At 33.9% G+C, this 13,906-nt stretch overlaps 1 protein-coding gene across 18 annotated transcripts in view; it reads right to left on the bottom strand.

Moving 5' to 3' along the window:
- Nucleotides 1-13,906, bottom strand: part of shot (dystonin-like protein short stop) — a 301,090-nt gene that overhangs the window by 104,877 nt on the left and 182,307 nt on the right. The gene's annotated exons all lie outside the window — the stretch shown is intronic.

Genomic DNA, 13,906 nt, shown 5'->3' on the forward strand with positions numbered 1-13,906 from the left:
CATCGAATAATGTTATAATCTTTTAAGCATTTTTGCATTTTTTTGTAAATTTAAAATGTTTTTAACACTTTTTCACCCAGTTTTTGCCTAATTTTTCTGAAATTTCAGACTTTTTTTTTGATTGGCATCATTTTTTAATACTTTTCATACATTTCTGAAGTTTCAACCTATTTTCAACATTTTTTCTCGCAATTTTTGCAAAATTTAAGTTCAATGACTATACATATGGTAAAAAATTGACCATATAAAATTTTTTGGCAAAAAAATCACTTTTTTGTTCAATTGGTTTGTGTTATAAGTCGGTTAATGTTATTAAATTGGGCTGGGACAAACGTTATAACATTAAGCAACTTTTACTGCATTATATGGAAGTATGTCATTTAGATTTAGCCTTAGATTTATAAGATGTAAATAAATATATTCTTTTTTGAGAAAACCCTCGGCACCTTGTGTGTTCAGAACCCCCCCCCCTCCCAAAAAAAAAGAAAGCGTTGGTGTGTGATTTTTTACAGAAATTTTCACGCTGATCACTGAAAAAATAATGAAAAAATTTCATTACTTCAGGATTTTTCACAGCTTCTCATTTCATGACATCACAGAAATCCTATCATTTTTTGCCAACTTTCAATTATTTATTTCTATGATAATTTTACTGTTTTTGTTATTTTTACATGATTTTTTTCACAAATTTCATTTCAAGCCATTTTGCACAGTTTTTTTCATTACTGAGCATTTTTGCGATATTTTGCTTGACTTTTTTACACAGTTTCATCAATTTTCAGCATACTTGAAAAAATTTTTTCACAAATTTATGGTGATTTTCAGTTACCTGCAAGGGGGGGGGGAGGTCGATTCAACAATAATTTTTATAATACGAGTAATTTCTGCATTTTTATTCAACTCTTTAATGATTTTGATGAATTGATTGACACCTTGGTTGGGAAGCTCCCTCTCCTCACATTTCTCAAAAAATTGAAAAACTTCAAAAATGTACGTTTTTACTCATCAATTACTGCATTTGGGCCTTTTTTTTAAATCAAAAAAGCACCTCCAGGCTCCCCTCTCGAGAAATAATTGAAAAAAATCAAAACATTAAAATCACTAGTTACGTTTATACATTTTAATCATCGGTTTTGGTCCATTTTCATCAAAAAAGCACTGTTTAATACATAGTATCGACTTCCCTTCCCTCCCAGGCGATGAAAAAAAATGAAATCACCTGTGGATTTTTTTTTTAAGCAATATTACCTATGTATTTAGAAAAACTCTGTCACAAAAATATAATTTTTTTGGAAAATTTCGCCCACTTGCTGATCCTCCCTCCAACAAAATCGTTCCAATCAAAACATTCCATCAATTAATTTTCCTCCAAGATCACCATCAATAAAGCTCTCCATTCTACGCAACACATTCTCCCAATTCCCAAACACAAACTAACCGCAAAATGAAAACAAACCAACTACCGCTTCCAAGTGGCGTTTCTTATTTTATACCATATCATAGCAGATATCTTGATTTGAACTTGTCTTCTATAATAACTCCTCTCCACTCTACTCCTCTTCCATCTCAAACAATGTTAACCTATAATAACAACTGTTGACCAGATCATATGTTTTAGTGTAGGTAAAGAGGTCTCTCACACGCCGAATCGTCGGTCGTGGCGTCGTCAGTGATGGATAAAATATGTTTTACGAAAATAATTCATTATTCATCGAGCCGATAAACCAGTTCCTGGCCATTTAATCAGAGCTGCGCCTCTTTTACTCGCCATCTCTCATGTCTCATCCAGTCCAACTCCAATATAGTTCAACTCGGAGATTTCTGCTTAAACGGTTTTGTACGCCGAGTAAGTACACGAAGCACGAACCGTTACTCGTATGATTTGATAAATAGTCATAAATATCGACTTCCTACATTGTACATTTTTGATTCGCAATTCGAGTGGGAAAAAGATGCGAAAATTTTATCCCGAGGGAATGCAAAATATCATATAAATGTAGCGTAGGTACTACGAGTACTAAATATTGCGATCTGTTCGTTGATCTGGACTCGAAAATTATCATATTTTCAATTTTTCATTCCTACGCTGCAATCAAACGACTTGAACTAAATTCTCGTTTATATTTCCAAGCGAGTTTGCGAATAAAATTTAAAATCAACTGTCCTGTCCTCGCAAAAAAGTGCGTATAGAAAGTTGAAAAATTTCAACTAATTTACAAATAATATCCATAAAACATCCAAGGTTATTACCATCATAATAATATGAATACTTCGGCTCATTAAAACAAGCTCGAATATAAAATTCAATTTGTCGAAAATTATTTCCTTCAGTACGACTAAGTAAATACTCCGAATAAATTCGCAATTCCATTTAATCTACTCTTCTGATCGACTCGCACATTCCTAGTCAAACATCCTGGATCAGATAATTAGACTATTCGCACAATAAAACGTCAATGATCAAAACCACAACTCACACCTAATCACTTGGATCGTTAATTTTCACGTACTCAGCGCCAGAATCGATCCCATATACTACAAACATCTCATCAACTTGCTCAACTCTGTCTTATTCCTATCATGGAAGTGTCGAGTCTCCAAAGCGTCAATTTCTCTCTGAATCACATATATGAAAACTTTCAACATATAATCTCACACACCTTAGAGAGACTCGCCAAATAGGTAACTAACATAAGCAATGCCACCATCGATTTATCATTCCAGTAGCTCTGGCAACTGGTTGTGATGTGTTTAAGAACCATTGGAATGATTCGCTGGAATACTATTCGCGTATCATCGTCGTTCGTGAAAAATACGAGAATATGTACCACCGAGTCGAGGTTATTTTTATATCTTATCAATTTACGAGCATAGGTATAACCTGAACTGCATACGAGAGAACGTTGACTCGCAGCCAAGCACCTTCTCTGCTTCTACTTTTTTTTTTTTACCTATGCATACATTTTAAACGATACTATACCGCAGCATCTGGAGTCTCAAATTCAACATGTGTACGTGTTTTTCCATCAGCATCGTATAGGAAAAGATTTGCCAGATTGCTGCAGAAGTAACCTCTCTTTCAAGTCGTGGGATCTGAAAATATTCGTGAATTTTTTCTCAGTGAATTTTTTTGAAAAAGGACCCTTTTGAACTGGCACTCTACGATTTGAACGAAACCAAGCTAGACTGAAAGAACATGTCTTAAAACCCCTAAAACCGAAATTTCAGATCCTGAAATCCATTTTTGGATTTTTGGCGAATTTTTGAAAATTCATAAAGACTGGTTAGAGGGTGATTTTCAAACTTTCTCACGAAATATAAGTTTTTTTGAACAAAGTGAACCAATTGTCAGTCTCCCTCCTCCCCCCACCAACGATACATCACTTCGTCATGTTTCTGTGGGCACCCTATCGACCATTTTGAGTATTTTCTTTCGCCTTTACACCACCTCCAGCATTCAAGTCACCAATGCCTCGGCACTTTTTCCGCCCTAACCGCGAAATATAAAATAATTAAAAAAAATTATTTCACACTCGACCTCTAATCAGTACGCTATTTCGCTATACAACACATTCGTAGAAGGGCATATCGAAGAATATATAAGCAGTCTCAGATTCGTCACACTGGCACTCTATAGTATACCACGCCGAGAGGGGAACCCTTGTAAAAATCACACCTCATATGAGATACATTTAGTATGATTGTACGAGTAAGTGTAACCTTATCCAATTCCACGCTCATGTTCGGCTTGTAACCCCATACAAAGCTTTGTCATACAAGATGATGCTGGTGTTATTGTTATTCTTGTTGTGACGGATTGAGGAAACCTATGTCTATTGTAATCGTCAACGATGACGATGACGACGTCCATAGGCTACTCCATAGATCTTTTTTATAGATAGATATACGAGAATACCAGCACACCGAAGATCACTCCCGTTACTGAGGACTGAGGAGTCAAGAGTTAGCACTTAGCAGAATGAGCAGAGCACTGAGCAATGTTCTTTCTTATTAACGCACATTTCTACATGATAATGGGTACTCGTGTATGAGTTTGTAATTTATTCGCGTCGTATAGCTATATATACTTACATGAATATCGAGATGACAATGTTATGTAATTAATATTACACGCGTCTCGTCTTCGCCACATCGTCGTCGTCAGCGTCACACGCTGCCATAATACGTATACATTCGCGTATATCTTACCATCTCTGACACTTTGTTTCTTATTTCATCTCATCTCTCTCTCTCTCTCTCTCTCTCTCTTGCACACAGAACACAAATACAATGCTTACAGAAGCAGCCTCCAGACTCGTATGTATTTTATTTACGTGCAGCGATCCGATAAAATTTGAAAAACTCCTCTAATTATGATGGATTTTCATCAATTTGTTAACAAGGTAAATAATAAGTATTATAGGCTTTGCTGGAAAATTGAACGAGAACCCCTCGCCTCACCCCCCTCCACCCCGAAAAAGATAAAGCTAAATCGAAAGACCATACAAAAATGCATCACCAGACAAAATTTAACACGCTGAAGAGTATTTTTTTCGATTTTTGATGAATTTTTGAAAATCAAAAAATTAAAAAATGCAAAAAATCCAAATTTTACCAAATTGACCTAGAAGGCTGAAATTTGATAAAGGCTCTATTTTCAAATCTCCGAATCGATTGGAACCGATTTTGGGCCATTGTGAGAAGTTCTGGGGCTTCCAGCAGACTTTTGGAAGCTGAAAATTTCCACAAATTTTACCCAATGAAGTTGAAATGCTAAAATTTACTTCCACCCTTAATTTTCAACGTGCTAAGTTGAGTGTAAATGGTTTCAAGTCTTCCTGGAGCCTCCTGTCGTATTTTGGAAATTCCATATTTTCAAAAAGATGTCATAAGACGTGTCAATCTGTTCGAGTCAGTTCAGAATCGTACATTTCTTCAGTAATTTTATTTGCTGGAGGTTCCAGAACTGCTCAAAACGGTTCGCAATCGTCTACAATCAATTCCAGTGCTCGAAAATACATAGAATATTTTAGCTTCCTGAATTAATTTGAATTTTGATTTTTTTTTCTACCATTTTTGACCAAAATTTGATTTTTAAAAATTCACCAAAAATCGAAAAATGTACTCGAATCACTTCGAATTTTTGGCTAATGATGTATTTTTGTACGTTTTTTCAATCTGGTTTATGAGGTTCAAAAGTTTATCTGCGAGTTGGAGGCTATTTTTTTGATTTTTTCCTAGTTTCCAAAAAAGTAGTGCCAGAAGTCCCCCCTCCCCTCCCCCAGTAGACAAAATCGAAAATACATATATGATTCAAAGACGTCATTTGAAACAAAAAAAAATTATCCCTGTCACCAAACCAAGCTAACTTATGAAAAAAATTATGTCAAACAAAAAATGGTAAAAAAAATTTAAAAATTTTCCAACACGTTTCATAATTCCTCTAAATACATAGCTTCGTCAAGATATCCACTAAATTGAAAAAATGAAAAACGATGGCCTTTTGATAACTTTTAGATGATTAAATTTCAATGTACTATTGGAAGACTTTTCTCAAAAATTCCGTAGGTAGATTTGAAATTCCACTTCGATGGGTGATTTTTTAGGACTTTTCGAACCAAAAAATAATGGAAAAATTCCATCACGCCAGGATTTTTTATATTTGCAAAAGAAATTACGCTATTTTAATTAAAATTCCATAAATTTTTAGAAACTTTCAAGACTGTAATAAGTTTACGGTTTCTATGTTCATTTTATTTCAATACTCGATCAATTTTTCACGTTTTTTCATAATTTTTTTTTTTTCATGACTGAGCACTTATACGATTTTTTGCTCAATTTTTACAATTTTTCATCACTTTTCAGCCTATTTTCAAGCATTTTTTGCAAAACTTTTGCTAAATTATCAATCTTTTTGTCAATTTATGGCAACTTTTAAGTAAGTGGAAGTTCAATTCAACAATAATTTTCATAATTTTTCTGCACTTTTGACAAATTATAATTCAATTTAGATACTTATCCAGCTCTAGGAGAGCCTCAAATCGCTGAAAAAAATCTAAAAAAATGAAATGACACGAAACAAATTTTCACATTATCAATTTTCGAGTCAAAATCGTTCAAAATAATTTCCTTTTTCAAGAGAAAATTTCTCCAAATCTCCTGATTTTTGGATACTTATGTATTTTGTTTCATTTTATGTTTTTTTTCTTGCAATTTTTTTTTCAGTTCTTTGTAGCTTTAAACTCTGAACAGGAGCCCCAACACTGTCCAGAGGACCAAGGAAGATTCATTATTGATAAAAAAGATAATCAAATCAAATCAATCAATCAAATCAAGTTTATTCGTGCAATGGGCAGCTGTAGAGCAAATTTTGAAAAAAAAACTAAACCAGAAAATTTTTTCATTTCATTTTTTAAATATTTTTTTCAATTATTCTTTGTGAGAGGCGAGCACAGAAAAATCAACATATTTTGGAGAACTTCGAGATATTTGTTCTTGAAAGGGATTTTTTTACAAATTTTTTCAATATTGAGGACTTGGTACAGAGGATCAACATTGCTTGGGGGACCAGGGGATGTTTTTTGGCTGAAACAAATTTTTTTCTCAATTTTAGAGGACTCCGAAAATGACATAATTTTCAGTTACAAGGAATAAAATTTCCAGTGGATTCCTGCCTTTTTCAAAAGAATCATAAAATCTTCAACTTTGGAAGTAAAAATGAAGGGGGGCAAAAAACCACAAAAAAAATTTTACAAGCTGAAGTAAGAAGAATCTTATTAATTATGCAATTTCAAAATTTAAAAACTCGAAAAAATAACATAAAATGAAAAACAAAGTTCAAACCAATCAATTTTTTAAAAATGAAAAAAGATATAGACCAACAGAAAATTCAGACTTCATCTAATAAATTCCTTGACGTTTTTCAAATGAAAAATAATAGCAAAATTACTCAAATTTTTGTGACTTTTTCAGAAGGGCGAAATACCATGCTTTTTCAAATCCTCCCTCATCCTCATCCTCATCCTCCTCCTCCTCCTCCTCCTCCCAAAAAACCATCGACAGATATCATTTCTGAAACTGTGGAAATATTTTGAAATGCTATGGTGTCAATTTTTTAATAATTATAGCGAACTTCAAAAAATTGAAAAAAATAAAACTCATTAATGAAATTTGAAATAACGAGCTAAAAAATGGCACCACTGCATTCCAAAAATTTCCACAATTCAGGAAATGATATCTTTCGATGTTTTGGATCAATTCAAAAAAAAATTTCAAAACACGAATTTATCCAAAAATGAGCGATTTGCAAATTTTCAACCACTCAGTATGACCCCAAAAAAGAGTTTTGAATTTTAAAATCGAGTAATCGACGCGAAATCATCACTATTATATTTCAAAACTGGACCATTTTTTTCCAAAATTCCTCTACTTTGAGAACCCATAGGGTATCTCACTTCCTCCAGCACCTCCGGACCTAAAAATTTTTTTCTAAGTCACTTTCAACTAAAAATAAACATAAACACTGAATTTGGTTAAAATCCTCCCATTTTTTCCGCGATCCATCACGCATTCCCAATATTCAACTCATTCCTAAAATTTTGAGTGAATTGAAATAACAAACGAATTTTAATTTTTTTGCTATGAGTGTAATTCTTATCAACTTGGTAAAAATAAGACAACTGAATAATAAATTTAAACTTTTTTTGACGTTTGGAATTGAAAATTGAATTTTTTCGAATTTTGATTTTTTTCGTGATGAGTTCATTTCATCTAGTCTAAGGGTTTTTTCATCTTTTTCAATGGGTACTTAAAAATAAGAGTCAAATGGGCCAACTTCACCAATCAAAACTTTTTTCCATGTTTTAAATCGAAAAATCGCATTTTTTCGCAAACTTAAAATTTTTTTAAATCGACTTTGCGACAAGTTACCATCCCAATTTTTAATATGTTGTTCAGCATGAAAAGTTGTCCGCAATATATTTTTTTCAGAATTTTTGAGAGTCGCAACGATAAGAAAACTACGTTTTGAAACTTTTCGAGCTAATTTTTCGTACGAAAAAAAGTGGCAACACTGATTTTTATGATATCACCGAAAAGCCATTCCAAACCCCTAACTATTGGAAAAAGTTCCATTTTGGTAGGTATCGCGGTTATCGAGTAATCCACTGCTGAAATGGATGATATTTCAAGTTCACTGAAAATTTTGACACCCCCTAGTAGCCTTTAAAAAAATGCTAGAGGGCTGCGATTTGCGCCATTGGTCATCCCTTTGGAAGGTATTTCATCGTCGACTCCCCCCCCCCTACCACTTCTTGGTCGAATTGACGCGGAATATGACCCAATTGGAACAACTTCCAAAAAAAAAAAAAATTCTAAAAATTTAGCTCGATTGAGTCATATATTTGAAGACTCTTCAAAATGGACATTTCAAAAAGCCAATCAGCAGATCTCAATCGTTAAAAAAATATACAATGAAAACATTCACTCAATGTTGGAGCTTGTACTATACCCATCATAATTTTTCAATCAAAACTATGCACCTAATTCCTTTCAATTTCGTAATACACCCTCGCCAAAGGTCACGATCAACAATTAACGTCCTATTTCACCTTCTGTTCAATCGGTTTCGGCACTGTTCATTCATTTATCGACCCAGTACGCGTTCTCAAGTACACGAGTGGGAGATTTTCCTCGTACATAAGGTATTTTCAACTCGACACTATGCCAAAATCCGAAAAAAACACACTTCTACACCTTCTGCATCAGGCAAAACCACAACATGCTTTAAATCAATCCACATTAGTCAATCAGTTCCTCCTCTCTCACCTCATCTTCACCAATCACCATCCAGCATAACAAAACTAGACCCATCAACATCAACATTCAACAATACCTATAAGCTTACACCGATCCGATAGTACGATTGTGTATTATGTACTTCTTCTCATAAACAGATATATTTTTTACCTTTTTGGAATTCAGCAACAATTATATTATCATTGATGCTGAAACGTAGGCCGAGACAAAACGTTGTGTAGGATGAATCTATTTTTTTTTTTAGCGGCGGTCGCGTTGTCGAGCTCGGTTAGTGGGTACACACTACAGCATTGATGTAATGGCCAAGGATTGTTTTTGCCTATTACATTACTAAATATGGAAAGACTGGTTGCAACATACTTCGCATATAACAGCGAACTTTTTAAATTATTTTATACCCATTTGAAAATCATTCATAATTAAGGTCATTGTGCAGCAGCTCCAACACAAATATACTACATCAACATCAACATCCACCAGCAACCAATCGAGCATCGCATCACTATATAGTCCGAAATTATATTCTATTTTTTTTTCATTCCATTTCAGTTTGTGTTTTTTTTTTTTGCTCTTCACACACACTGGAAAAACGACATCGACCATCGACCATTACATTACAACCTTAACGCTAATGCTTCGGAATGTGAATTTCGCTTTCGAGACTGCTTCTTAATGGCTCTATTCGTCTGCTCCCCGAGACATCGTCATCGTCTCTTGGTCTCTTACGTACCAGTACATACAAATAAACAGACGAGATGGTATTTAAATTGTACATTACGTACATACAGAGCATTATAATACATATGTATAATCTGCAGTGCCATGCCAGTGCCTGGTCGTCCATATAGAGACGTACACGATGGCATTTCCACGTAGATACAATTATGGTACCTTAGTTAATACTTTTCCGTTTATATTTCGTCGGTTTCACTCCGTTATGTATGTACCTGCAGGTAGAGGTACATACATTTGGGCAGTATTTAAAAATCACATAAAACATTGTCGATGTGTTGCTCTCTTTGTCAATTCTCCAGTTAAATAATACACAGACACGCCGCTGTGAAAGTCAACCATTCTTTGGGAGTTTTGGGAAAGCACACAGCTGTACACAAATTACACACATCAATAGGAAGTGATCCCTCGCAATGTCCGTTCAATCGCACGCGTTCTTTCATCGACGACGACCGACGCGGAAATCCGCACTCTGCAGCCACAACAACAACCACTGCACTCTGCAGCTTTAAAAAGAGCCACTCGGCCCTTTTGTATAAAATGCATTCCTACGGTTCGATGCACCTCGTTCTCGTCATCGTCATGTACTCTTCCCTCTTCCTCATCATCGTGCAACATTTTGTCTTATTTATCGTACCGCCATTTCCATTATATAAGTCACTCATTCATATAAGATAAGAATACGTACATATTTTTCTCTGTACCTAACTCCTCTTTTCTTGAAATTCTTCGACCTGATTTGTATCTGTAATAATGCGGCGAGATAAATATTCGCGAATCCATCGCACGCGTTCGCGTCTTCCTTTTTATGGAAAACACTGCGAAGAACGGCGCCGAATATTGCGGAGGATGTGAGATAAATTTGCATTCCTCTGCCCTTCTTCACCTGTCCTAAGCATTAAATTCGCCATTTTCTATTTTTTGGCGAATGTGTTTCTTTCGGCGTGTGTTCTTTTTTTGATCTTTTTACCGTCTTGAATTTATTCTTCCTGCGTCTATAAATCGTGTAGGTAGAATGATATTTTTATATTTTATGAGTTTTTAAAAAAATATTTTTGTACATTTTTTTTTTTTTTTTTTGGAATAAATCAAGCTTACAATATGCTTATGATTTGTGTTTCTTTTCGTGTGCAATATTCATTTCTTCAGAATACGAGTAGGTAGGTAGATAGGTACATTCAAATTTATCAAAAAAATTTACAAAAATTGAAGAAAGAAAATGAACTCTTGGTCCTTCCTCTTGCCAAATTTTCTAATTTTGCTCCAATCCAAAAAAAGATGAGACAAAAACCCTTCTTCTACTTAGAAAATTTCAAAAATGAAAAAAATTAGTTCAACAAAAAATACACCATTTTTGAGTCAGAATCCTTCTGAATAATCCGACTTTCAAGAAACCCCCTTCTTTGGGGTCTCCAAACTAGTCTGATGCCCTTTTGAATAGAGCATCCCTTCCCACAAGTTGGAAAAAAATCAAGAAAATTAGAATGAATTGAACTCAGAAAAGATCCTCCTCAATGGTCCATTTTTCATGACAAAACTTCCTTCGTGTCCCAGGCTACTTGAACCTCAGTCATAGAGCCCTCCAAAGTTGAAAAAAATCAGAAAAAAAAACACGAAAAAAATCAAAAGTATCGTGAAAATAAAAAAAAACAGTCTGGATATTTTTTAAAAATCCTCCCCTTTTTTAAAGAAAATTATTAGCTATCAAATTTTATCGAATGTTCATTGCAGACCAGCCTATGAAAACCCTTTTCGCCCCCCCCCCACCTCCACCACTTGTACAAAGATTCTCAAAATAGGAGGTCGAATCAATGAAAAACATCAAATTAAAAAATGAAAGTCTGAATTTTTGGAAAATTTTTTATTTCTGCTCAGAATACTCAACACCAGCTTTTGTTTCAACACTCTCCCGTCTCCCCCCCCCCCCACATGGAACATTCAAAATAGGAAAAATTGAAGAAGAAAAAATCGAAGTGGGCAAAGGGCATGTAAGAAAACATTAATTTTTAATTTCCGGTCAAACTCTGCCAAATCACCCCCTTTTTCAAGGAAAATCCTCCCTCCACCCCCCTCCCCCAAAGTAATTCTCTTGCACATACGGATGAGGCTCTCTCGAGTTCGAGGGCATTTTTTAAAAAAAGAATTAAATTCGATAAAAAATATTTTAAATTTTCCAAAAATATTTACAGACTTCAATTTTTGATTTTTTGTACGCTTTCCAACCCGAAGGAATTTTCAAAAAAGAGATTAATTTTATTTACTTGTAGGTAGAAGAATTTTAACCAGAAATGAAAAACCTCCAAAAAAACTTTGCAGACTTAAATTTTTTATATTACATTTGAGTAGACTTTACACCAATTTTTGAAGGGCTTTGAGATCAATTTTGTTGGGGGGGGGGGGGTGAGGAAGCTTCTAGCTTCTGTTCTCGAGAAAGGGGTTATTCAAGAAAAATCGGGACACAGAAATGAAAATTTTCAAAAAAAAATTATCGACTCTTGATTCATTTCATTTATTTTGATTTTTTTCCACTAGAAAGGGGCTCTGTACATATAGTGAACCAAAATAATTTGGATACAGGTGGAAAATTTTAGAATTCTGACACAAAAATAGCTCTTTTTTTGGAAAATCTGGATCCTTTTTCATTTTTATTAGCTTGAAGGCTCAATTTCAGAATATTGAAGGGCTAAAATTTGTGGGAGTCTTCTTTCACAAAACCCAAAAATTTGAGGGGAGAGAGGGATGAAAGCAAAAAAAAATGCAAAAACAATTTTTTCAAATAAAAATAGGAGACAAAGAGGAGAGGGGAAGGGGGGACGATGAACTCTCGAAAAACATGAAGATCATAAAATGCAGGATTGCAAATCTCGAAAACATTTGGAATTTATTCATTTTAAAAATTTGTAAAAATGTAAAAACTTATCAAAACTTTGTGAAAAATTCAAAATTCAAAAAATGGGTACTAATCGAGGGTTAAAATTACGGAAAGAGTGATCAGGGAGGAGAAGGGGGAAGTTTCGAGTGACTTTTGATGAAAATACATACGAACACATTTTCAATCGAGTTTTGGAATTGACGAGATTTTTTTTTTTTAATTGAAATTTGAAAAAGTTGAAAAATTCAAACTGTGATTTTCACTTTTTTTTAGTTTTTTCACTTTAGCAGCCCTGATTTTCAACTAACCAAAAAAATAGTCAAAAGAATTTATAAAATTTCAAGTTGAAAATTTTTTTGGAAAAAAATGAGGGATTTTTGGGGATTTCGAGACAAATCAATGTTTTTTCAACACCTGAGTCCTCAAGTCAATAAGGTCTCTGCTAGTTTCATTTTCAAACAATAAAAATTCAGATCATTTTCTTGTGTTTTTTTCAGTGCTATTCTTCTTTTAACCCTACTTTTTAAAGCTCCACAAAAAATATCAAAATCGAAACTGAAACTGAAACTGAAACTGGAACAATTGAAAACTGAAAATTGACACTACCAGTTTCAAATTTGGCAAAAAATACAAAATTGAAAAAAACAACAAACTAAAACACAAGAAAATTGAAAACTGCACCTTTTATTTTTTTTCAATGTTGCAGCCCTAATTCTAAATGATCAAAGAAGTGAATTTCTCAAGTTTGGATCCCAAAATTCCAATTTTCTAATAAAATATTTCCAGAGCATTTTACCAATTTTCAAAAAATGATAATCCATACCCTTTTTCATGCTTCGAATTCCTCACCCCCCCCCCCAACCCAAAAACGACCCTCCCCAACAATCCTCATACGTGTTTGCTTTACAGGAAAAAATTCAACCAGGATATCGATGATCAGTCTTATAGATTGATTTTTTCGAATTTTTCATCATCACAATTCTATTTTCAGGGGTATTACGAGTACAAAAAACAGAAGAAAATCAAAAGTCCATCATCTTAATCTCCCCCTCCCACCCCCTCTCCACTTTACATATTACACAATTTCCATACATTCAGCTCATTCTTGAGCTGCAAATTTTTGTTCGCATAGCACAAAATTTGGCCTCAAGTGATGACTCTAAAACTTTTTGAAATTTTTTTCATGTTTTTTTTACCTAAAAAATTGATTTTGAATTTTTGCGAATGTTCTTTGATGTAAGTATTTTACACTTTAATGCCAATTTTCAACAGTTTTTAGAGGCGACATAAACGTGTGGAATCAGGAAAATTTTTCTCATTTTCAAATTTCTCACCAAATAAGAATCAAGAATCCAGTTTCTCAACTTTTTTTCGCGAATATTTAGTTCAACTAAAATGACCCCCCCCCTCCCTCTTCACACATTCAAACAATTTAATTATTCGTTCTCAGAATCATTTTCGACCTCAATTCATTTTCAAATCGTC

The sequence above is a fragment of the Planococcus citri genome, chromosome 1, assembly GCF_950023065.1.
Source record: "Planococcus citri chromosome 1, ihPlaCitr1.1, whole genome shotgun sequence".
In the NCBI taxonomy this organism is placed as follows: domain Eukaryota; kingdom Metazoa; phylum Arthropoda; class Insecta; order Hemiptera; family Pseudococcidae; genus Planococcus; species Planococcus citri.